Genomic DNA, 27958 nt, shown 5'->3' with positions numbered 1-27958 from the left:
GAAACAAGTGCTCCCATGTTGAACTGTTGAATACAACTCACGATTTGTTTTCTTTTGTGGCCAAATACTTGTCTTTTGATGTCATTTTTTGGTCAGTGCTAGCCATCGTCAACTTATAGCCTGACACTAGAACCGTAGCCATCGTTAAGTTATAGCCTGTCACTGAAATCCAAAAAGACTGGCATTTTGACGTCATTATTTGCTTTTTGTATCGCCTAGTGTGTTGTCGTTAGTAGTGCTCATGGAAACAAGTGGTCCCATTGGTTGAACTATTGAATACAACTCGCGATTTGTTTCTTTTGAGACTGGCATTTTGACGTCATTTTTGGTCAGTGTCAGGCTATAGATAGAATGCGCTTGGCCAAGGAGTTCACAACATTGCCATCCGGAAGTATAAGGGACCAAGGCACAAAATCTGTGTAACCATGAACTTTTATAGTCTGGTTAATACAGTTTAGTGAGAACAACTCACAAACGCGGATGGCAAAAACAATAACAAAGGCCTGAGTGACGTCATCTTCGAACTATCTATAAGTTAACGATGGCTACGCTAGAAACCTCTGGGACTGGCATTTTGACGTCATATTTTAGGTTTGTGTCGCGTCTAGTGAGTTGTCGTTAGTAGAGCTCAAGGAAAAAAGTTATTTCATTGGTTGAACTATTGAATACAACTCACAATTTGTTTTCTTTTGTGGCAAAAGACTGGCCTTTTGACGCCATTTTTTGGTCAGTGTCAGGCTATAGATCGTATGCAGATGACGTCACTCAGGCCTTTGTTATTGTTTTTGCCATCCGCGTTTGTGAGTTGTTCTAAACTGTATTAACCAGACTATAAAAGTTCATGGTTACACAGAGTTTGTGTGTTGGTCCGTAATACTTCCGAATGGCAATGTTGTGAACTCCTTGGCCAAGCGCATTCTATCTATAACTTTTCGATGGCTACGGTGTCAGGCTATAAGTTCACGATGTCTACGATTGAAATCTCGGGCCTAAGTTAGGTGTTATGTGAGTAAAATCGACACAAAATGGTTTGTGCAAAAGGCGGCATTCAAATACTAAAGAGGAGAATTCAAATGTCTCCACTGGGATTAAACCGACAAAAATTTAATTCCAAAGACAAGTGACGTACCTAGGGCGCATCCACTCGGATGAGGAATCCACTCCTTTATAAAGGAACTAAGTTACATCACTCAGTCCTTAGTTATTATTTTTTTCGGCCTGTTAGTGATTAGTTCTCACTAAATTATATCAATCAGACTATAAACGATAAAAGTTACACACAGTATTGGGTGTTGGTATGTTTTATTATTTGGCTGGTGGATGTAGTGAATATTTTACCTAACTGCATAGCATCAATAGACAGAAACGTGTACACTGGTCATAGAAGCTCCACGACCCAGATCTACACAGTGTTGCATTTATCTTCAACCCTTCAAGCTGGGACAATCATGGATCGGATTGGATTATGATCTCCATTGAACTCGTGAACGAACAATCACTGCTCTTTGGTCGTAGAATATTTATAGATCACCTAGGGAATAAAAGAATAAAATTTGACGATCTGCGGCGAGTCAATGTATATCATTATGTTGTCAACTCCCCAGAGTTCAATAACCCTAGTTTGTTAGTCGAGAACGGGTTTATTGTGGTGTAACTATTGATGCTATACGTCTAGATAAAATACTCAAATCTGGCAATCGGATATAACGTACACACACACACACACACACAAAACGTTGTGTAACCTTAAATGTTATAGTCTGAAGTAATGTTTTTATATAATTGATAAAATTGAGTGAGAACTAATCAGTCAACAGGCTGTCTAAAAACAATTAAAATGAGTTGAGCGACGTCAATTTCGTTCCATCCATAAAGGTCTGGAAGTTTAATTTATAAAACACATCACTGACAAGAAAGCCAGCCTATTTTGAACTTGTGATTTGGTAAATTTTTTATCCTCACCGTCCACGCTGATTATGTAATGGAGTCTAATGGCATTTATTGCATGTAAATAATATTTGTTCAAAACTTATTTCTACATTACTTTTCCATAGAAAACTAAATTCTTTTTATATTACAAAAGAAATCCTTAATATGTTCTATTTGTCAATAGTTCAAAGTGTTATAACATTTGGAATCAGTTGCTGGGGTGGTGCCCTCACTGCTGGGGATATAGAAAGAATAGATAAAGTTGTATGAAGAGCCAAAAGCATTGTGCAGTCCAGCCTGCCTTCATAAAATACCCTCTATGGAGAATATTTCTATAAATATTTTTGAACATTTTGAAAGATAAGCAACATCCTCTATTAAGCGCAATGAGCAATTTGAAATTAATAGTACAGAAAGATTTCAATTCCGGTTGAATGGAACAAATCCATTTATTACCGAGTAAACCTGATTTCGAAAAAAAGGACCTTTTTATAAAAGAGAGAAGAAATCACGTACTTTGGTCTCAAGGGACGGGCAAAATAATTTCTATAGCGTCTAACGTTGATGGTAGACGGCGTATCTTGGTCTCTCACCCACACCCCATTGTAAATAGTCTGAAATGAAAACAAAGTCACTATTGATTCAAATCACCTTACAGAATATATTTACCAAGGCGATTGTTGATGGAATCTGATATCCGATGGTCCTCACGGGCGTCTGGCTTGTCAACTGTTCCTTTCAAAATTCTTTTTTTTTTTGTGTGGTGGTTTTGTGGTCATGTGGAACAGCACTTGCAAACGGACCATTGGGTCCAAATGTAGACTCTTGCTTTGGGCGGTGCAAAGTCACGTCTTTCGACATGACTCTTTGCTCACCGTATGAAATGGTGAATCGACCCGGAACAGACGAATTTTAATAGCGCCCCACAGGCTTTGTGCCACTTCCTAAATGTAAATTGTTGCTATTGACCTGGGACTCCTTGTAAATCGCTTTGAGCACATTTAGTAGATAAAAAAACCTCAAGTTTTCTTTTCTCTGCATGCTTCTCTACGACCTTTAGAGCTACCCGATACGTAGGACATTAGAGCATGCTAACATAATTTCTGTAAAATTTAACAAAGTCAGCTACCCAAGTCAATGCAAGGTGGAAAGTTAGGTCAGAAAAATCTCGACTGCTTCCAGGAATGATGCTAAACCGAGTGCTTTACCAACTGAGCTATCCGAACCTTATGCTAGGCCCACGTGATCGTCGACAACACTGCCTATGTTATTAACGAATTTTTAAAAATATTCACGAAAAAAAAAAAGTTACGATTATACGAAGACGGATAAATACTAGATAATTAAATCAAAGGATATCACAATTTTAAAAACAAAAAGTGAACTTTATATAGAGCACTGTTCTTTTTAAATGAGCATAAAACGATTTACAAGGGGTTCCAAGTCAACAGCAACAGTAAACATATAAGCAGAGGTATAACACCTATTGATGATAAAAACACACTTTAACCGGCCAGGAACTCATTTTATACTTAAGTACAATGAGAGATTGTGAGTAAAGTGTTTTTCGAAAATCTCAAATTTCAACCGTCGCAGCAGGACTCGATCCAGAGTCACATGTCCGAAGCCGAGTGTCAATAACAAAAAAACCCCCATAAAGCTGTAAATTGATTTTTGCAATATTTTCATTTAATCAAGATCAGGGAAATGAAACAAGAACCGATCTCAGTCTTCTTAAAGAAACCAAGATACAGTTCGGCGATATTGATATCCTGGTTGTGAGGTCGAAAAGCGCACGAAAGGCGCACGAGTGAGAACCAAATTGAATTATAATCAGATAGTGAGTCAGTATCTCAATTCACTCAGGACGTCGTTAAAAAGCAATTTGAGAATTGCACAGGAGTGGGTTAATGTCATTGATAAAACCCCAAACGGTGATAGAATTGAAAACCGGGTCAAGGATGTATAGGTGGAGTGAGTGATTTTTAAAAGTGAACTGAACAAAGAAAGTAATTTACATAATTGTAAATTGACAACCAAAATATTCTCTCCTCCCCAATTGTTAAGGAGACAATGGAAAATCAATAAGCAAAAAAAAATTACTGACGTAATTTTCAAAAGTGTATGCACAGTATGTTGATTGAAGAACTGAAGGCTCATACTATAAGATAATAGTTAAAAGGCATCCATGTCAATAGCTTGAAGGCATAGCAACAAGAGGTCACAGAGGAACCGTCAATTGTATACATTCATCAATCCGAAATAGATTATACTTAACACGTTTCTAGCCACTCTTATACCGATTTGTAGAAAGGTTATCGGTCTACTATTCTATTTTATGTTTCCCTTTGGATTGTTAAACAAAGCCGTCCCAATACCCAATGCTTTAGTAATCAAGATGTTGGTTCCCTGTGGAATCCTTACGTCACGAACCAATCACGTAATTCGAATAAATTGTTGTTTTATAATTATTTTGAATGCTTGGACATAGGCCAATCTCTCTCTCTCTCTCTCTCTCTCTCTCTCTCTCTCTCTCTCTCTCCCTCTCTCTCTCACTCTCTCTCTCTCACACACACACGCACTCACACACATTCTCTTCCTATATAAACAATTCTATCTCCCTATCTATCTATCGACCTATCTATCTATCTATCTATCTATCTATCTATCTATCTATCTATCTATCTATCTATCTATCTATCTATCTATCTATCTATCTATTATTGTAATATTTACCAAGTTGTTGGAGTCAGTCTAAATCGATGTTTCAGGCCATTCAATCATCGTCAGGACTGTGTGTTTTTACCACGATGTTGGAGTCAGTCTACATCGATGTTTTAGGCCTTTAATAATAATAATAATAATAATAATAATAATAATAATAATAATAATAATAATAATAATAATAATAATAATAATAATAATAATAATACTTTATTGCATCCCAAAAAGGAAATTTTTTGTACAGACGTGTTATAATTTACACATAAGATAAAAATACAATGGAAATAGGATGTATATATATAAAAAAGGAGCAGCTCTATAACCAGAGCTGCGCTTTATAATATGAATAATTTCAACACTGTAAAATAGTTAAAACTGTCACTATAAATTGAAAATTGAAAAGATTGCAAAACAAATAAATTAATAAATTAATATTTATATTTTTAAAAAGTAAAAATGAGAAATAATTATATAAAATGATTATTGCTTGTTGTTATAAAGCCTAATACTGGACGGCAGAAAAGATTTTCGGTGTCTCTCTGTTTTCGTTGAAATAGAGAAAGGGCGACCACTTCTTTCTGACATAATAATTGATGGTCTTAGTGGATGATACTGGTCATTTAATATTTTAGTTATTTTATTTATACAAAATTTCTCGTATAAAAGATCTACATCGTCAACATCATTTATATAGCGTTTAATGGATTTTTTAATATTTGAATTTATTTTGTTCCTTTCCACTGCTAAGCAATTGCCTCCCCAAGCTGTTATACAAAATGACAAAACACTTTCGATTACTGCTCTATAAAATAATGTGCAGAGGGTTTTATCTATTCTAAACTGAGAGAGTTTTGATAAAAAATATGTACGTCTGCACATCTTATGCCTAATTATTTTCAAGTGTTCATCCCACTTGAACCTGTCATCAATCGTTACACCAAGGTATTTGTAGTGAGGAACTCGCTGGACGAATTGGTCCTTTAATTTTAACGGTTCTATCGGTTCCTTCACTCTCCTAAAGTCAATCACTAGCTCCTTTGTCTTGCTTATGTTAAGCTCTAGGTGGTGGGCATCACACCAAGACACAAATCTATCAATTTCTTGCCTATAAGCCACTTCGTTGCCATTTGTTATGAGGCCTTGAAGAGCGGTGTCATCTGCAAACTTTATTAAAGGTACACTCAGGTTTTGACTTCTACAGTCATTCGTGTATATTGTGAATAATACAGGGGACAATACACAACCTTGAGGAGCGCCAGTATTTGTAGTTATACAGGAAGATTTGTTTTGCCCTAATTGAACATATTGTGCTCTCTCCGTAAGAAATTCGAGCACCCAAGCAATTATATACTTGTTTAAATTCAGACTAGTCAATTTTTGAACAACCAACTGGGGTTGCATTGTATTGAACGCTGAAGAAAAATCTGCAAAAAGCAATCTGCAATAGCTCCTAGCGTGATCTAGATGCCTGTAGATGTTGTTTGTAAACAGCAAAATGGCATCCTCTACGCCACGTCCTGGTTTGTAAGCAAATTGATGACTATCACTCAATGGCATAAACTGATTCCTAATTTTAATAAGACCAAGTTTTTCTAAAGATTTCATGACTATTGAAGTCAGTGCAACAGGTCTGAGATCGTTCATAGCTTCAAGTTTTTCTTTTTTTGGAACAGGAATAATTTTCGAAGTTTTCCAAATTTCAGGGATTGAAACGCATTGGAGGGACCAGTTAAAAATATGTGTATAAATGGGGGAAAGCTGGTGGGCACATTCTTTTAATAGTTTTCCTTTCAATCCATCCGGCCCAGCAGCCTTCCTCTCGTTTAGTTTCGAAAATACGAATCTCGTTTCCTCTTCACTGACCTCAACAGCCATTTCATCTTCCAAAGCCCTGTCTAATTTATGTTTTTCATTTTCAATATCAAATTTGTTTGCTGTGTCGAAACGTGAATAAAATTTATTTAAAGTTTCAATTTCGATATCTTCTGATATAATCGTGGGCTTTGGATTATAGTTAACAGCAGTTTTAAGCCCCCGCCACGTGTCCCGTATATCCCCAGAAGAAAAGCATTTTTCAATTTTATTTTTGTACTTGTCTCTACAACTAGATATTACCCTCTTTATCTCTTTTTGTTTTGTTTTCAGATCTTTTTTGTTTCCACTAGTATAGAGAGTTTTCTTTTGGTTCAATAAAAGTTTTAGATCTTTTGTTATCCAAGGCTTATTGTTAGGATAATATTTTATTTCTTTTTTACAAGACACTAGCTGTTCACAGAATTTTAAATACTCACTCACACAGTCATTCAGCTCATCCACACTATCACATGATTCGATAAAAACATTCCAGTCAGTGCATTCAAAACAACCACGCAAATCTTCACACACACTTCCGTTCCAGATCTGTACACTTTTCTTTACTGGTTTTACACGTTTAAAAACAGGGCGGTAGGTGGGGAGTAGCAAGAGCATGCAGTGGTCAGATAAACCTAATGGGGCACGGGGTAAACATTTATAACTATTTTTAATATTACACAGGAATAAATCTAATGTTTTTTTGTCCCTTGTCTCGCAGTCCACGTATTGATGAAGTCCCGGGAGAGTAAAATCGTTACATTGGTTAAAATCGCCAGTGACCATCAATACGGCATCGGGTGACTTAATTTGAATGTCCTGTATTTCTTTCCTCAAAATATTTTTCGCTGTGGTGTTGTCTGATGATGGTGGAATGTAGACGTTGACGATGATGACATGAGTATATTCCCGAGTTAGGTAATATGGTCGTGACGAAACAGTAATAAATTCAATATAATCGTCACAATACATTTTCTTTATCTGACAGTTATTTCGTACCTTGTTTGTATCCAACACGATTCAATATCCATCTATCTATCTATCTATCTATCTATCTATCTATCTATCTATCTATCTATCTATCTATCTATCTATCTATCTAACTATCTATCTATCTATCTATCTATCTAACTATCTATCTATCTATCTATCTATCTATCTATCTATCTATCTATCTATCTATCTATCTATCTATCTATATATCTATCTATCTATCTATCTATCTATATATCTATCTCTCTATAAACCGATATCTGTATATAACCATCTACAAGATCAGACAACTGTAATCGAATCGGTAATAATATATGTTTACATTTAATTTCTTCAATAATTAATTTTCGATTTCTCAGTGCTACATGACCTTTAACCTTCTGCCAAAATCTTTCATGACGATTCCATCACATGCCAAGTTAGAATTACTTTTTTCCACTAAAAAGTTTTATGTGGAACTTGGCTGGAAGGGAAAATTGTTTACGCCTACATTTTGATTTGTTTAGCTTTATGCGAAGTCTGGTCATTAAACACGCGACTTCCAGCTATCTATTTGCAAATAGTATTCAAGATGTTAGTTCCCTGTTGAACATTTGCGTCACGAACCAGGTCACAAAATTCGAATTAAGAATATTATTTTGAATGCTGAGTTGAAGGTCAATCTCTCTCTCTCTCTCTCTCTCTCTCTCTCTCTCTCTCTCTCTCTCTCTCTCTCTCTTTGCCTAAAAGGAGACCAACACTTCATTCAACACACACACACACACACACACACACACACACTATATATATATATATATATATATATATATATATATAATCGTATATATATATATATATATATATATATATATATATATATATATATATATATATATATATATATAAAAGATATATGCAAATCGGATTTCGGATTCCATGGATCATATTGGGAGACTCATCCCTTCAGACTGCTTTATGACAGAGTCATTTATATGCTAAAATGTTCATTTATAGTAAAACTATTAACATTAGATTAAATCTAAATTTATTTGTTTTTACGAGAATAATTAATTTTAATTTCACGTTTATGTATCATGAGGAAGAGGATGAGGAGGAGGAGGAGGAGGAGGAGGAGGAGGAGGAGGAGGAGGAGGAGGGTAAGGAGGAGGAGGATAGAGAGTAATGAAACTTCGCAGAAAGATTCTCTTCATCATTTTCCCATAACATGTAATCATGCCCACATCGATCAAGATCGATAACCACAGGTTGACAGCACTGAGTAACGATTATATTAACCAAGAAAGTCTCTAGACTTGTGACGCGCCTGTTGCATACTGACAATTCATAGTGAGATACTTGGTGCACAAGGAATCGAAGAGTCGCTGTTCCAAACAGATCATTAACCCCTGTGTATTTCAAACTTTTGTACCCTTGGCATGGGGTGAATACACAGCGACTTGGCCGCTCTTCCATTCGTAAACATGTGACGAATAGTCTTTAATGATACTATGCACATTACCGGCTTGAGTTGATGCTACATGAGTAAATAGTAAATCAAAGAAGGCCTATACAAATATTGTTACTATCATTTTGTTTGCACGGCCTTTTAAATCAATGACTTAAAAGCTTGACATCGGCTGAAATTTAATGATGACCTTTAGAACAAAGGAAGTGGAAAAGGTAAAGGAGATAGAACTACATAAAATAGCGAAGGATAAACAAAGAGAGAGAGATGGAGAGGAGAATGGGAAGAGTGAAAGAAAGGTATAGGAATAGACAAAGATGAGAGAAAGAGATAAAAGGTGGGGAGAGAGAGATAAGAGAGAGTGAGAGAGAGAAAGAGAGGGAGAGAGAGAGAATGAGTGAGAGAGAGAGAATGAGTGAGAGAGAGAGTGAGAGAGAGAGTGAGAGAGAGTGTGAGAGAGTGAGAGAGAGAGTGAGAGAGAGTGAGAGAGAGAGAGAGAGAGAGAGAGAGAGAGAGAGAGAGAGAGAGAGAGAGAGAGATGTAGTAATGAAAACCATTTTACAGAAATATTCTGTATATCACATTGCTTATATCTGTACAATGTCCACACCGGACAAAATAGTTCTGAGAAAGATTGAGAGAAGAGAGAGAGAGAGAGAGAGAGAGAGAGAGAGAGAGAGAGAGAGAGAGAGAGAGAAAGAGTAGAGAGGGTGAGAAAGATAGATGGGGAGAGAAGAGAGACATAGATATATAGAGAATAGTAATGAAACGTCATATTACAGAAAGATGCTCTTCATCACATTGATTCTAACAGTGTAATGTCCACATCGGTCAAGATCAATAGACACAGGTTGACAGCACTGAGTAATGATTAGACAGGAATGCTTCCAGACTTGTGACGTACCCATTGCATATTGACATTTCATTGTCAGGTACTTCGTGCACAAGGAATCGATGTGTTCCCAACAGATCATTAACCCCGCTATGTATTTCAAACTTTTGTAACCCAGCGATTACTTTGAGGTGAATAGAACCCGACCTGGCTTCTCTCCATAAATAAGAATGTGACCAATAATTTTCTTCTTCTTCTTCTTCTTCTTCTTCTTCTTCTTCTTCTTCTTCTTCTTCTTCTTCTTCTTCTTCTTCTTCTTCTTCTTCTTCTTCTTCTTCTTCTTCTTCTTCTTCTTCTTCTTCTTCTTCTTCTTCTTCTTCTTCTTCTTCTTCTTCTTCTTCTTCTTCTTCTTCTTCTTACTCTTTTTCTTCTTCTCGTGGTCGTTGTAGTAGCCTCTTAAATGAAGGATTCAGAATACAGCTCACATTTATCATTTTCAACACATACACACCACACACACACACACACACACACACAGACACACAGACACACACACATTTCAAATACACGCTGCGATCACTTCATTCTTTGGCATTTTCCCACGTTTCTAAGATTTCTGTATTGTTTTTAAGTTTCTATCACTTCTTACGGGAACCCATTCCATAAACAAACGTAAGTCTGTTTGAATTGATAATTTGCTGTCTGGTCCTCTTGCCAGTCTGCTTTTTAGTTTTATGTAATTATGGGACTTTATGCAGATGTTTCCTGTATTAAGGTTTTGGACAGTACATATCTTATTTCTTTCGTGACAATGTTGTGTTTAAAAAACAGTATTATGCTGAATGAGATGAACCTGGCAATCAAATCTACATTTCAAGCTTAATCTATAAATAAGGCATATATGGAAAGATTATTGTTCCGGAAATCTAAAACAAGCCCAGCTATCTAATAGGGTTCAACAGTCGTGTGGTCACTTCCCTTGTAATGACGCATAGTAACTTAATAACTTGTTTTAAACTATCGGAACAATCGCGTACGACCTTATGACCTTCTCCAACGAGCATAAAAGTGTATCCAGAGGAGAAAAACATTATAAATCTGATCATGTTTTGGCTTTTATACATTCTGATCACATGCCATGTGAACAATTTCTAGCCATCTGCTCGTTTCTGGGCGGACGTGACGTCAGACTATTGAATCTTATTGCATTGTTGAGTTGTTGATAAAATTGCTTAAATTAACTCCGACATTGCGTCCTTGAATTGGAATAGCGCCCCTTAATGAATGCTCTTCTGATTCAATTAAGTCTGGGCCGTCAAAGTTAGAGCGGCAAGGTAATTTAACTTCCAAATTGGTAACAGAAATAAATCACGTCTCAATGTTTGCTCCATTTAGATACGTTTAACCAACACAACATGGTTTGTTCTTTGACGAGTCTGTAATTGAAACGTTAATGAAAATACAGCCATAAGATTGAGAAGAATTACTGCAGAATGAAAAGGAAAATCTAAAAATTTACAATTTCTTCAGTTACATCTGTATATAACAATTACTATTTCTTCTAATTGTAAAAATATCATTTAGCTACCTTTTTGGCTCTCTTTGAAACCATAAAACGAGGCTTTTGAGTTCAAGCACCCAGAGCGGGGAAAAACTCCACAACTATTCTAATATACAAAATAAGATAGTAATGAAAATATAATAAAACAAATAAAGTATATCATATTTTTTTTAAAAATGTATCCATAAATAATTGGTTTTACAAACGTGAATTACAAGAATGAATAGATAAACGTTTTAGAAATGTTAAATCGATGTCATTTTCTAAAGCATTATACGTAGTAAATGAAAAATAAGAAAATAAAAGTAAGAGTAAACGTAAAAGTAAAAGTAACATCAATAAAATTAATATTAAATCTCCAGTCAGAGTGACATGTGAAATATTAATGTACTCTGGTGTTGAACTTTCTGGTCCAAAGGGCCCACAATAATTCAAAAAGCTGCACAACATTTGAAGGAACGCTGATATTATAAAATAGACAGAGTCGCTTTTTATCTAGAGTTTATTCCTGTCCTTACATTACTGCTATATAAATATGATACTTACAACTCATCAAAGTAATAATAATAATAATAATAATAATAATAATAATAATAATAATAATAATAATAATAACATTGATGATGGTGATATAATAATAATAATAATAATAATAATAATAATAATAATAATAATAATAATAATAATAATAATAATAATAATGATAATAATAATAATAATAATAATAATAATAATAATAATAATAATAATAATAATAATAATAATAATAATAATAATAATAATAATAAATCTTTATTGTCCTAAAAAAAGTGGCAATTTGTAATTTGGTTACACATTTATAACAATACAATATTGACATAGACACATTCACACAGATGCACACTAGTAACATCGTAGTCATTGGAATAAAAAAAAAAGTAGAGGAGGAGAAACGTGATAATTGCTATGTCTTGGTGTCTCAGAAGCCCCGTTCTATCTAGATGACACCAGCATGCACCAAATGACAAATTATTGATAGGGGTGGCACAGAAAAGAGCAACATAGAGATTAGGAGGAAATTACTACACTGGATAGGTGATGTATTTAGAAAATGATCAGAAGATCGCCTGGTTGTTCAAAAAATTCTGCCAAAGCCTTATGAATCTCTTGGGAATGAGAGAATTCGGGTAAGGTAGGATGAGGTCTTATATTCCTATAGAAGAGGTAGATAACATTTGAATGCCATTCTAGTGTTGAACCGTATTGTATATTTGTCGAATTTTATACTCAAAACACCTGTTACTAAAGAATGTTAAAATAAATAAATGCCCTCCACAACTTTTCACACTGCTTATCCCAATCAGCGACAAGAGCTGAGCTCTATCCCATCGGTTTACTTCACAGCTTTAAAATGGACAATCTATAATATGGAATAATTCAATTTCTCGATTAATTTCCAATTCGTAAATACATGATGGATGTTGTCTACGTTTATTTATTGTTATCTCACAATAGATTTCGTTTCAACATTTTATTTAGAGTTTGGTTCAAACAAATCACTGTTGGGCATGTTATTTATTTATACACACACCACACAATATATTATATATATTATATATATATATATATTATATATTATATATATATATAAAATCACTGTTGGGCATGTTACTTATACATATATTATATATATATATATATATATAATATATATATTATATATATATATAAGGTCACTAACAGATACAACTTGTCTACTATGTCCTCCATTTCGTTGGAAGCAACCAACACTCATATATATATATATATATTATATATATATATATATATATATATATATATATATATATTATATAAAATATATTTTTTTTTTAAATCATTATTATTTTTTAATTTTTTAATTTTTTTTTTATTTTCATTTTTTTCTGATTATTTTTCTTAAAACTCTACAAAGATCATTCGTCATATTCTGTTACTGTAATATTGGCTGTGGATAGATAAATGCAATCGACGAAAGTGTGATTTCGTGTCAATCGTAGTCTGTATTTAGTTCGAGTCTGCAGTGTCTATGGGATATGGGTATTCATTATCACAGTAAAGCCAGGCAACGTTACTCTGTCATCTAAAGCTTTCTTATCCACCCATCTGTCAGTTGAGATTGACAAAATAAGGGAAAACTGGATTTAGACTAAACCAATCCATTTGTATGTAACAAGAGGCGAATGAATATAAACTATATTTTTTATGAATTTCTCTACTGTATCAAATAGACGCCCCCTTCATGTCAATTTTTGTTTCAGAATTTTTGCACATACTCAAGTTTATTCACACCCCCCTCCACCTTTCCATTAAATGTCAGCCATTTATAATTAAATAATTTTGAAAAAGATACACTCTTTTCTGCCGCTTTTATTTTACCAGCAGTATATTTTATTGAAGGAAAACAATTTTATGCATCACATTTCGCCTCGCCTAAATCCGCATCCCTTCTCCTTTTTCTCTTCAATGGATTGGTCAAATTGTGCAACACCACTCTTCTATTTCGACCCATCCCCCCCCCCCCCCGCTTCCATTGAAGTTTGGCCAAAGTGCCCATCTCCCCCTCCCCCTTCTATTACTCCCCACCCCCTTCTATCTGATACACTAGAGTAATGAAATGCCTAAATGGAAACAATAAACAGAAATTAATAGAGCAGCATCAAATAAGAAAACAATACTAAACACGGAATGTAACTTACTCGCGGACAATGTTCCCGACTATACTTTTTCAATCTGCCTGGATTTTCAGTGATGTATTTATGTTTTGAGCACGAAACGTTCGGTGTTTGGCAATTTTGTTCTTTTTCTAAGATGTTATATCCATATTCATTTGAGTTCATTAGTTTTTACAGTCTACAGATTCTAGTATCACTTTAACGAATGAAAAAAATATCAGTATTGCGGAAATGAAATAGCGTTATCGAGCTCGTCGTTATAAAAGACCAAAGCGCACGTTTCTGTTATAGACCATAAGGTAACAGGTCTGAATATATTTTTTCTATAGAGAGGGAAAGTGATCTCTGACACATTCGTATCGTACCGTACAATGACAGGATTTAATCATCTTTAAATGCTCTTTTAAATTTTGATATATCGATAATAATTTTCAAAGTTATATAACCGAGCAATCAATGTAAATTTCACTATTTTTTGCTTCATTTCACTGTCATAGATTATAAATCAAAAGTAAAATCAAGAATCGTAGCATAATTTTACTTATCAACATTCTTCTTACGTGTCAACGTTTGTAAATTAAAGAGTTTCAATTAATTAATAAATGAAACGCAGATGAAATCCACTGCCATGGTACATGACCCGTCTGGTACTACATCCTTCGACTGGCCGCAAGACGGACGCTCTACAGACGATGTCATCCACTCTAAAAATTAGTTTTGACTGTAGTATATTTCTTGAGTCCAACAATATTTCCGTAACATTGGAGCTTATTCAATGTCCCATATGTCAAAACAACCCATTTTGGTAAACATTATTTTCGATATGCCGCTGCAGTTCCGTGGAATAATCTGTCAGAGCACAATGAGAACAGAGACATATTTGAATAGGTTTGAGAGACTATTATAAATTTTTCGCGGCGGTGATGGGTGTTTGAACCCGCGACCTTATTGGTACGACAACTCCGCCTGGCCAATGAGAGCGTGACTCTACCGTATGAGCTATCCACGATCCCAAAAAAATCGTATCAAACTCAGGTCATTAATTACTAGAGCTCTCTCTCTCTCTCTCTCTCTCTCTCTCTCTCTCTCTCTCTCTCTCTCTCTCTCTCACACCGTCAACTGGAGATCACGGGTCCAACACATACGACCTCCGCGAAGTTAGTTGGCCAGCAAGCTTCTTTAACTTATTCAGATCCGTTTTCTGTTCTCGTACGTAGTCCTAATGTTTAATATAAAACTATAGACAGTTTATGTGTAAAATATATAGTATTCAATTTATATGTATTTACAGTATCTACAGTAACAATTCTTATGTCGATGAAAAGCCAAAAGGGGCTTTATGATTTATAAGTCAGATTTTATTAAGAAAATAAACATTATTTGTATTATTATCATTTTTAAATCATTATTTTTATATAGTTTTGTGTCTTTGTATAAAAGATGCATGTAGGATGTATTTTTACCGACAATAAATCATTTATTCAATTTACTTAATACAATTCAATGCCTTTATCGTCTCTGTGGTATGTTTATGTAGAGGATAGAGACTCTTAGCACAACAAACAGCTAGCTGGCCAATACATTTTCGCAGTTTTTTTGAGTTGGCCTCGTAACCTCCAGAATATCGATGGTTGTAATGATTATGGTTATAAAGATGATGATATGATGACGACGATGATATTGATGATGATGATGATGATGATGATGATGATGATGATGATGATGATGATGATGATGATGATAATGGTAATAGTGATAGTGGATAATATGATCTTTTTGATAATGCTGATGCAGATTGGTTTTTAGAATGCCAGAAATACAAAATACCTTAAAAGGTTAGGTCATTAATAAATGAACCCATATCAAATATCACTAGTAGTGATAATCGGAGTACCCATGCGTAATGTCATTAGAATAAAAATTCCATTTAGCTCACGTTTCAATCATGAAACGGAATGTAGCATGTTGTAAAAGTTCATTAACACTATCACATAATTTTAAAAAATAGTTAGTAACTAGAGATATAAAAAGTAGTCACTTTGAAGTTTATTTTCCTGAAATTTAAGGCCTACTAAAATTAAACATATCTGAGTCACTAACTCAAAATGGTATTATGTCGAGATGATGTGGGCGTTAAAAGTTTAAAATACGCTGAAAAGTATAAGACTCGAGTTAGAGTTTTATTAACCAGTTAACTGCCGCAGTCTGGGAAAAAAACACTCGTGTTTTAAAAATTTGGCCAGAAAACGCAGTCCTTCAAATTGAATATCGATCGACTTAAAAAAAACCCCTCATCTTGGTAAAGACTCAAACCTGGGACTCCGCACTTAGGTGCCAATTTTGAGAGTTTTTATCAAGATGAGGGTCGTTTAAATCGATCGATATTTGAAGGAGGAGTTTTCTGGCCAAAAGTTTAAACACGTGTTTTTTTCAGAGTAAGGTTAAGGACAACAGATAAGTATATTATAGTTTCTAAAAGTGATGAAAACTAAAGCTTCACATTTCTATTCATTATAACTTTATATTCATATTTTGACATTGGCTCACACCGTCATAATGGCGTGAGTAGAGAGACAAACCGTCCCAATACAGCGATATGTTGAGTTGAGCCTGAAATTAAAACTAAATAATTTCGAGCTGATCTCATAGCATGTGTGACCATTTTGCCTCTAATGGTATTCTGTCGGGTTTATGCAGATGTTAAAAGTTAAAAAAAACAAACAACAACTATTATTCATCCCCAAGGGGATATTTGTTTTTAGGGTCTATACCATCCAAGGAAAGATTAGAATAATTGACCAGGCGTCACATACAAACCATGTTTTAGGTCACCTCGATATATTGTAGGATGTGTATTTATCACATTGACATTATCAATCATTCATGGAAGAGAAGAATACAGATGGCCTGTATTTTACAACTCAGTAAATATTCAACCATCTGATGTTGTTTTGGTAATAAAAGAGATATTCACAAAATAAATTAAAACCACATGCCTGAGTTTACAAAAAATGAATGACATGAATTGTGTGTATCTTTGTCTACTAATACAAAATAAATTGAGCTTTTGTATAGAGCAATATCCACTAAATGTGCCCAAAGCGCTTTACAAGGCCAACAGCAACATTTAACATGTAGGACGAGACATACGCCTGTTGGGCGATATTACAATTTTTTCGGACAGAGACAACGCTCTTAACGGCCAGGTGCTCATTTTACACCTGAGTACGATAAAGGAATGTGAGTAAAGAGCCTTCTCCAAGGACTCAACTATGCTCCGAGCGAGGTCGAACCCAGGAGCTTCCGATCCGAAAGCGAGTGTCATACCATAAGACCACATAGCCGCACTGCTGTACTTTGAATAAATCTCTGGGACTGAATCTCCATCTCAGGTTTGAGAGTTTTTTGACACGACGATCGTCATTTTAATCGATTGCAATTTGAAGGACCATATTTCTGGCTTTTTTTTTTTTTTACAAAACGTGTTTTTCTCAAAGTACAGTAGAATATTTGCCTAAGTTCCTTGAGATCCCCTTAGAGATATTCTAGGCAAACAACAGCTTTTCTTCCTCGAATTATGTCTTGGGTCGTCCTCTCCAGTTCCCTTCAGGTGGGTATTATATACCTCGATTTCCTCCACAGTTGAATGTCTCCGGCTAAGACTTGACTTTGTATCAACGGAAATAGCTACCATAGAATTTAAAAAATACGGTACTGAAATGGTTCGAAAGCTAAAGTTTATCTAATGAACTTTATAATATGTTCACTTGCCCCAGCAAATTTTGAATATAATTATTTTGACAAATTAAAAAAAAAAAACATTATTGAAACGAACAATTCAGAACGATATCACCCTAAGAATTGAATGCCCCCCCCCCCCCCCCCACCCCCCCCCAAAAAAAAAAAAAAAAACCAACAAAAAATAACAAACAAAAAGCCCCCACCCCAAAAAAAAACAAAAAAAAAAACAATAACAAAAACAAAACAAAACAAAAAAAGCCCCACGTTAATTCGAAAAAAAAACAACCTTCCGTTACAAGAAGCACTCAATTAAAGCCACCCCAACCAAATTTGATCAAGAGAAAGATGGATCACGGGGAAGTCAGAAAATAGATAAATACAGGATAAACAATTTGGAGGACCCTTTTTTATTTATGAATATTTTTGCCAACTTAAGATGCAAAGAGTTTTATCATATCTTTTCGAACAAATGATAAGCACTTAGTGCTTCGCCCGTGTAAGTTTATAAGTCGGATTCAAATCTAGCTTTGGGAACCAGACCTCGTTAACATGTGACTGACATACATTCAGCCAGTAAAGCATGTCGAGGAGATCTCAATAAATTCGCTTATTTATCTTTCTATCTCTTAGTTTAGAAACAATGTGGAAAATGTCAATGTTAATGGAGGGATTGATATATATATCTTTTTTTTTTGAGAGGAGAAGAGGGTGTTCCATTGACGAGTGACTAATAGACGCCCAGGACTGGATTCCCACAGGGCGTCGTGTCATGGTTTGCCAAGCGAGACACGGAAAGGTTGGATTTCAAATGGGATGAGTCGGAAGTTATCTCCCTTGAGTGTAATATATTATAACGCTCCAGTGTGGTTTGCGGAGCGTTTTGACTTCTGTCCTACTTAGACTTAAGGAAAAGAAATCGGTTACTCTAAGCATGAGTTGTGAATAGTGAGTGAAAAGAAAAGAAGTTATTTGGAATTATCAAACTCGTTGTGTTTAAATTAATCGCGGTTTCGATAGCGCCAAAAAAGTCATTGTATGGTGGACAGAAGGGTCAGGATAAATAACCTTCAGTGAACTGGGAACCAATACCGGTCCCTTTGTGTAGCAGTCAACATGGTTTATAGAATAAAGGAGAGAAAAAGAAAGTGAGATAGTGGAAGGTTTTTTTTGTGTGAGTGTGTGTGAAAGAGAGAGAGAGAGGGAGGGAGAGAGAGAGAGAGAGAGAGAGAGAGAGAGAGAGAGAGAGAGAGAGAGAGAGAGCGGTTGAAACATTATCTCTTGATCATCCATTACTACAAATTGCAGTTTTCTGACAGTTTGGACATATCTGATCACATTCTTAATAGAGCGGAGGCTTCTGATTCTCGCTATTATACAATACACGTCGGAATTGAGCATACTTGGGACTCGAGTACTCAATCTTAATCCATTGTGGGACGATATCTGCAGGTACTTGTTATTTATTAGGACTCACTGTTTTTAAAAAGCGTGTCAGAATGCACAACTTACGCGTGATTAAAAACAGTAAGCCTCAATTACGAAAGTCCCTTCGTTACTATATATTTAAACAAGGGTTGTTATTACTATAAAAATATTTGATTGTTTAGACCAATAGCACAAATAAAACTAAAGAATAGAGTTTGAAAAGCTGTTGTCCAAAAAATGACAGATGAAACATGGAACTATAATCAAATGAAAATATACTGGGCAGGAAGCAAGAATAAGTGGACACATATTTCTATTCATTGGCAGCAGCCGAGAAGAAAATGATCGGAAGCGAGAAAAAGAAGCCCTTGGCTGGAAATATGACATCCAGCAATACTTCGGTCTAGAGAAGGGAAATTCCTGCGGTTGGGTTTCAAATGGGATGAGTTGGAGGTTATCTCCCTTGTATGTAATATATAACGCCTTCGGTGTGGTTTGTGGAACGTTTTGACTTCTGCTCTACTTAGACTTAAACGGTTACTCTAAGCATGAGTTGTGAATAGTGAAAAGAAAAGAAGTTAATTGAAATTACCAGACTCATTGTATTTAAAATTTATTACGGTTTCGATAGCGTCAAAAATAACCTTCAGTGAACTGGGAACCAATACCGGTCTCTTTGTGTAGCAATCAACATGGTTTATATAATAAAGGAGAGAGGAAGAAAGCGAGGTAATGGACATTTTTTGTGAGTGTGTGTGTGTGTGCGTGTGTGTGTGTGTGTGTGTGTGTGTGTGTGTGAGAGAGAGGTTGAAACATTATCTCTTGATCATCCATTACTACATATTACAGTTTGGACAAATGGGATCACATTCTTTGCAGAAAGCAGGCTTCTGAAGGAATGAGATCTATTTTCGTTATTATACTATACACGTCGGACTTGAGCATACTTGGGACTCGAGTACTCAATCTTAATCCTTTGTGGGACGATATCTGCAGGTACTTGTTATTTATTAGGACTCACTGTTTTTAAAAAGCGGGTCATAATGCACAACTTACGCGTGATTAAAAACAGTAAGCCTCCAATACGAAAGTCTGTTTGTTATTAACTATTTAAACAAGGATTATTATTACTAAAACAAAGTTTGATTGTTCAGACCGATAGCACAAATAAGACTAGATAATAGACTTTGAAAAGCTGTTGTCCAAAAAAATGACAGAATGAAACATGTAACTTTGTAACTATAATCAAATGAAAATGAACAGCGCACGAGGCAAGAATGAATGTCAATAGGTGGATACATGTTTCTATTCATTGGTAGAAGCCGAGAGGAGAATGATCGAAAGCGAGAAAACGAAGCCCCTGGAAATATGACATCCAGCAATACTTCTGTCTGGCGGAGGGAAACTTCCTGCGGCGGACGACCTCACCAACAACGGCAACAATGACTCTCATCAGACAATCATAAGATGAGTAAAATTACATTATGAGGTTGAACAACGCCTTACTTGCGTCTAAACGTCTATCTAATCTATACATAATCAAGTTCGGAGTCTTATTAATCTATCGTCATAGGAAATAACAAATTTTACCCATAATAATGAACAAAAGGTGATTAGTCAATGTACGCAGGATCAGAAAGGATTGTGGCGTCTGTTAGGTTGGCTGGATGACATGACTTATATGATACACTTAATGGTGAACCTAACAGAACACACCAATAGTGATTTTTTAAGCAGTTCATAGATCGTAGAACGCAATGCTAACTTTCTTTGAGTAGTCGGTGCGGTGCTTTGTCCTACTTCTGTTTCTACCCTACCAATCAGAATGTTTATATTGAATTATCTTGACATGTATATCATCATGGTTGGTTTATAAAATTTCTTAATTATGAATTTGTTTCATCTCTTCGTGTATCACCCCATTCACCATTGCTGTCTTTTGTATATTATGCTTGCCAGACAATTTCATCAGCCTTCCATAAACATAAACTGTGCAAACAATCTAAATTGAGAAATTAGGGAGTAACTACTGTTGTAAAATATCGGGAAAAAAAGATCATACACACTTTTCAGATCTTTATCATAAAGAAACGAACACTTACAATTATAATACCAGCTTTAACAATTTGACATTTGCAATTATTCTTAGTTTATTATGGCACAATTTTGTTAGAGAACAAGTTTTATACATGTCTGGAATATTGCAGATGTTGTTAAATGTCTTGGAATTTAAGCCGCTCTCATTGCACATTATATTTTCTTTATCGTGATGAGAAATAGTGTTTTACCACTCTTAATCGTAATAGTAATAAGAAATGAAGTGAGTCGGAAAATGCCAGAAAGAAAATAGAGAATAAAAATTTCGCGGCGGCGATGAGGGCTCGAACCCTCGACCTCACTGGTACGACAACTCAGCCTGGTCGGGGAGGGCGTAGCTCTACTGTTTGAGCTATCCACCACTGGAGTAGAACCACGATCTCCCTGACCAGGTGGAGTTGTCTTAACTGTAAGGTCACGAGTTCGAGCCCCCATCACCGCATCGAAATTGTTATTCTCTAATGTCTTTCTGGCACTTTCCTACTCACTTCATTTCTTGCTATTATCAACATAAGTGCTTGCTCCACTCACGTTTCTGAATTAATCGTATTAAACGCCTAGTCCTAACTTTTTAAAGAGTATCCACGTTCCTATCAGTATTAACAGTAATGCTTTGGGCAATTGCTGGTATGTGTTAATGTAATATAGTTTTTTTTTCAGTTCTGCCCCCTAGATCACACGCACAAAGACACAGAACTATGTATCATCAAACGTTTAGTCTTGCAGATAGAATTTAGTGAGAACTAACCACCCAATTGACGGTCTAAAGACATTAAGAAATTGTTAAACGTTCCACGAGTTGATCAATCTCCGTCGAGTAGGAACAAAGTTTTGCTGTTAACATAAACAGTCGCCAAATGTTGTGTAATATCCTGAGCTGAAAATGTAAAGGTTCTATTGGCATTTCTTCTTACCCATCAATAGATGCCAACAATTCTCAGCACATGAAAAATACAGTTGTCTTATACAGTTTACGGCTTATGTCAACACATCTACGTTTCTAGACTAGTTTCATATCATTTTCAGCACACAACATTTGTAAGTGACCACATGTGGGATAATTATCAAATAGACACCACTAATTTCCAATTAGGATCAATAAAGTATTTTTTATCTTATAATTTGTTTAAATGACAATTCATGTCTGAGCATTTCTTGTCTACCATAATAATGTTATTCTCTTCACAAATCAAGAAATGTTTTGGTAACTTCAAAGCAAATCCTATACACCCAAGAATTCCCAGCAACGTAGGGCAGATCTTTGTCTTTATTAATAAATTTGCAGTTAAGTCCACTCGCTTTCCTCAAAGTAACACAATGATACTATGATACTGTGATGACAGGACTTGTAAAATTAGATAAAAAAAAACAAAAACAAAATAAAATAAAATAACTGGAAACAACAAGACACTGGTATATTAACCCTCCATTCGTATCTATATCTAGATAGTGTTATTTGATTTTCAGTTATAAAATTTGATGTTCAAATGAAAAGTAAAATATACAACAAAGCGCCATCCTAGGTAAGAAACCAAACCTCCAATTTCTTTCCGCAAGTGGATAGATAGTGCGGCTATGTGGTCTAGCGGTACGACTCACGCCTTCAGATCGCAAGGTCCTGGGTTCGAGTCCCGCTCTGAGAGGTACATAATCTGGTCCTTGAAAAAGGCTCTTTATGCACTTTTTCTCACTGTACTTAAGTGTAAAATGAGTGCCTGGCCGTTAGAATCAGAAAAAATGGTAATTTCGCCAAACAGGCGCCATGTCTCGTCCTACATGTTAAGTGTTGCCGTTGGATAGGGTCCCCTTGTAAAGCGCTTATAGCACGTTTAGTGGATATCGCACCTTTATATATCATCATCATTGCCTTTTTTTTTACCTTGGGTCAGGGTATAGGCCACAGACAAACAGATTCCCCCATTCTCTATCCCGAGCTAACTTTTTTAGAAACTCTTGGTCGCCCAAGCTAAAAAAAAAAAAAAAGAAGACATTTCAGTCTTGAATAACTAGAGAGCTAGATATGTAAGATCTCATCAAACAATTTTTCCACATGTCCAGAACTTATTCAAGTTTAGATTGATATAAGTTTTAACACTGTGCATCCTTTGCTAGCTGATTTATGACGTCATCGGTAGAAAAGGGTAATTTTGATATAATTTTGATCGTGATTTATTTAGGCTTTGTCCGACATGATTCTCGAAAGTTTATTCTATTTAACTTGTCGATCTAAGGATATCAACTTGGAACATTGCCTTGACACTGTAAACTTCTTTTGTGCGTGATGTCACCTGAAGACAAAAAAAAAATGCTAAGCAGTTCGCTCAGTCACATTACTAATGCTGCAAAAGACGAGGGACGAACTGGAGAGATGCTTGCTTGCCATTCAAAACGGTGGTGGTAACGTGGAGCTTTAGATTGGACAATTGCGCAAACACACGATCACAAATATATAAGATATCAGGAAAAAAAAACTTTAATAAACTTGAATTAATATGTTGAAAACCAAATTGATGTCGTTGCAGCTGTTCTTGAGTTATTCAAACCTGAAATGTGTCCATGTTAAAACAAATACACTGTAAACTACGATTTATTTCAAAATTACCCGTTTCTTCTCATGGCATCATAAACCAACAACCAAAGAGTGCACAGTGTTAAAACTTATATCAATCAAAATTTTAATAAATTCTGCACCTTTTGCAAAAAACTGTTTGATGAAATCTTAGATAGTTTTGGGTTATTCAAATCTGAAATATGTCAATAAAAATAACGCACTGTCCATTTCTAACATGCTTTTGATGTAGTCAGGTGCTTCATCATTTAAGCTTTTAAAACAAATCAGAGCAATCTTTAAAATGATTCTTACCTTGACTGGCAGCCAGTGCATCTCATACAGAAAAGACAGGGACTGTGCCATTGTCTTCTGTATTGATACGAATTTAGCTGCACTATTCTGTATGACCTGCAGGCGCGAGATTTTATCATGGCGTATGCGGGACACAAGACCGTTGCAATAATCTAGACGTGACAAGAGTTGTGACGAGTTTCAGTTTTGCATCTTTAATAAGGAAATCTATAATGGTGGATATTTTCTTAAGATTATTTCAAAGAGTTCTGTAGAAGCTGTCTACTTGCATTTTCGTAGGAAATTCATTATTCCAGGAATACCCCGAGATTTCTAACACTTGCCGAAGGCTGAATTTGACAACAATTTATATTCACAGTTAAATCTTCCATCAAGGCATTTCCGCTTTTATTTCTAGTGCATTGAATAACCTCTGTGTTTTAGGCGACATGAGTCGAAAACATATTCTCTCATCGTACTCATTTGTTAAATGAGTATCTGGTCGGTTACGGTGTTATCCGTGTCGGAGAAAAATGTCATGTTGCCCAACCGGCATCATTCACGTCTCTCATGTTGCTATTGGCTTAGGACCATTTTTAAATGCCTTGAGCACACTGAATGGATATTGGGCTTCATGAATGTTCTAGTGGGTTTATTTTTTAGAATGTGTGTATATTATTGTGTGTAAGTGTGTTTGTGTGTGTGTGTTGGGGGGGGGGGGGGGGGGGGGGGCGGAGGCATATGTGGTTTGAATTTTAACGAGTTGTACTCACGTAATTGATATTTACGATGGGCATATGTAAAAAAGGTCCATTTGTCGACCTTCCTCTACTCTAAAGCAAAGTTGTTATCACTCTCTATTATTGTGTGTAAGTGTGTTTGTGTGTGTGTTGGGGGGGGGGAGGGGCGGAGGCATATGTGGTTTGAATTTTAACGAGTTGTACTCACGTAATTGATATTTACGATGGGCATATGTAAAAAAGGTCCATTTGTCGACCTTCCTCTACTCTAAAGCAAAGTTGTTATCACTCGATCAACAAGATATGAAGTGAGTAGAAAAGTGCCAGAAGACAATAGAGAATAAAAAATTTTTTTCGCGGCGGTGGTGGGGTTTGAACCTGCGACCTTATTGGTACGACAACTCCGCCTGGCAGGTGAGAGCGTGGCTCTACCGTGTGAGCTATCCACGAACACAAAAATATTCGTTTCAAACCCAAAGTCATTTCTCGATCCCTCTCTCACCCACTTCTTGAGATCGCCGATTCGTTCGCCACCATCGCGAAGTAATTTTGACCAGCAGTTAAGCTTAATAGCCAATATTCTCATCACAAACATATAACATAGAAACGATTGAGACCTTGAGTATGCTCCGGTGTATGGGGTGAATTTTTAATTCAGAAAAGTGAGTGGAGCAGGCACTTATGTTGGTAACAACAAGATATGAAGTGAGTAGAAAAGTGCCAGAAGACAATAGAGAATAAAAATTTTGTGTTCGTGGATAACTCACACGGTAGAGCCACGCTCTCACCTGCCAGGCGGAGTTGTCGTACCAATAAGGTCGCAGGTTCAAACCCCACCACCGCCGCGGAAAAAATTTTTTTATTCTCTATTGTCTTCTGGCACTTTTCTACTCACTTCATATCTTGTTGTTACCAACATAAGTGCCTGCTCCACTCACTTTTCTGAATTAAAAATTCACCCCATACACCGGAGCATACTCAATGTCTCAATCGTTTCTATGTTATATGTATGTGATGAGAATATTGGCTATTAAGCTTAACTGCTGGTCAAAATTACTTCGCGATGGTGGCGAACGAATCGGCGACCTCAAGAAGTGGGTGAGAGAGGGATCTAGAAATGACTTTGGGTTTGAAACGAATATTTTTGTGTTCGTGGATAGCTCACACGGTAGAGCCACGCTCTCACCTGCCAGGCGGAGTTGTCGTACCAATAAGGTCGCAGGTTCAAACCCCACCACCGCCGCGGAAAAATTTTTTTTATTCTTTATTGTCTTCTGGCACTTTTCTACTCACTTCATATCTTGTTGTTACCAACATAAGTGCCTGCTCCACTCACTTTTCTGAATTAAAAATTCACCCCATACACCGGAGCATACTCAATGTCTCAATCGTTTCTATGTTATATGTTTGTGATGAGAATATTGGCTATTAAGCTTAACTGCTGGTCAAAATTACTTCGCGATGGTGGCGAACGAATCGGCGATCTCAAGAAGTGGGTGAGAGAGGGATCTAGAAATGACTTTGGGTTTGAAACGAATATTTTTGTGTTCGTGGATAGCTCACACGGTAGAGCCACGCTCTCACCTGCCAGGCGGAGTTGTCGTACCAATAAGGTCGCAGGTTCAAACCCCACCACCGCCGCGAAAAAAAAAATTATTCTCTATTGTCTTCTGGCACTTTTCTACTCACTTCATATCTTGTTATTACCATCATAAGTGCCTGCTCCACTCACTTTTCTGAATTAAAAATATCACTCGATCACTGAAGTTGTCTATGGATCCTATCATGGGTATAGATTGTGGCCCACGCCAGTGCATTCAGATTTGTGAAAATCATTTAATAAATCATGACAACAGCAATTTGACAGTCATATAAAATTTCTTCCTTTGAATATCAAAGTGCAATTTCGAAGTTTCAATTGGATTTCTTTTTAATAGGAGCACAAAGCAGAAAGAAAATTGACCAAAAATACAGATAAAAGAAAAACAAATAATACATATTATATACAATAAAATTATTGAACAAAACTAACATAAACAATCTGAAAAATCCCAACCCACTCGGACGTTATCATATATACTCGTATTTTAACAGTAAATACCAGAGGAGCAGCAAATCATTATTTTCGAGACAGCGATGACGACACTGAAAACGATGATAAACGATAATGATAATGACGATTAAAAGTTAGAGATTATTTTTAAAAATTCTAATCGTCATGATATATCTAGGTCAAAGAAATCTAATGATTTACTCTTAATTTAAAAACAAAATCAAAATATGCCGTTGCTCCCCTAAATACGAACACTTCCACTGATCACAAATCTGCATATAAAGAAGTATTTTTTTTTGGTTTAATTTGTTTCAACATGCTGTTTTTAAATATAAGAAAGACATTTTCTCTATCAATACATATTTGATATAAACCAATAATTTACCAGTAATATAAAGACCGTCTATGTTATTTCATTTTTAATGTTAGAATAGTTATAAATTAATCATTAGCAGTCGGATTTCACATGTGTTTTATCATCCAATGTCAAAACACAATTTTCATTTAGATTAGAACACTAGTTTCTTGCATAAAAACAACAACAACAAAAAACTTGAGCTTTTATATTGCTCAATACCCACAGACTTAGACAACACTGTTAACGACAAGGTAACAATTTTACACCTGAGTACGATGAAAGACTGTGAGTCCTTTTCCAAGGACTCAACAATCCGTCGAGCGAGGCTCGAACCCAGATCCGACCCGAAAGCGAGTTTTATACCACAAGACCACATAGCCACACAAGACTAAACCCAGCGAAGTAATTATTGCTTAATCAATCTGGGAAACAGAATAACAAGGTTCGAAAAGAAAGAGAAACGATAGAAGCTTAAAAGAATAATTGTTAAAATATTTTGCGACAGGTTGTGTCCATTGATAGCATTAGAGCAATTCAAATAATCTTTTGGAATTGACGAGTTCTTACACAAAAGGAACAAAATTATACCCTAGGTTATACCTTTTTGTGCTGGTGGCGTACCATTATATTTCTGATTTAACAGATTATACCCTTTTCCTGTGAATTTGGTTGAGT

General features: G+C 35.6%; 1 long non-coding RNA gene across 1 annotated transcript; it reads right to left on the bottom strand.

The window, feature by feature from the left end:
- Window positions 1–1464: 1464 nt before the first annotated feature.
- LOC144970223 (uncharacterized) lies at window positions 1465–27958 on the bottom strand. Its single transcript, XR_013644923.1, has 3 exons — window positions 27884–27958; window positions 4666–4772; window positions 1465–1531 (listed from the first exon to the last, which is right to left on the bottom strand). It is a non-coding gene; the product is annotated as an uncharacterized LOC144970223 (long non-coding RNA).

This window comes from Berghia stephanieae, chromosome 4, assembly GCF_034508935.2.
Source record: "Berghia stephanieae isolate SIO BIC M18660-M18661 chromosome 4, UCSD_Bste_1.3, whole genome shotgun sequence".
In the NCBI taxonomy this organism is placed as follows: Eukaryota; Metazoa; Mollusca; class Gastropoda; order Nudibranchia; family Aeolidiidae; genus Berghia; species Berghia stephanieae.
The sequence above is the reverse complement of the archived record's forward strand: the minus strand, read 5'-3'. Positions and strand labels throughout refer to the sequence as shown.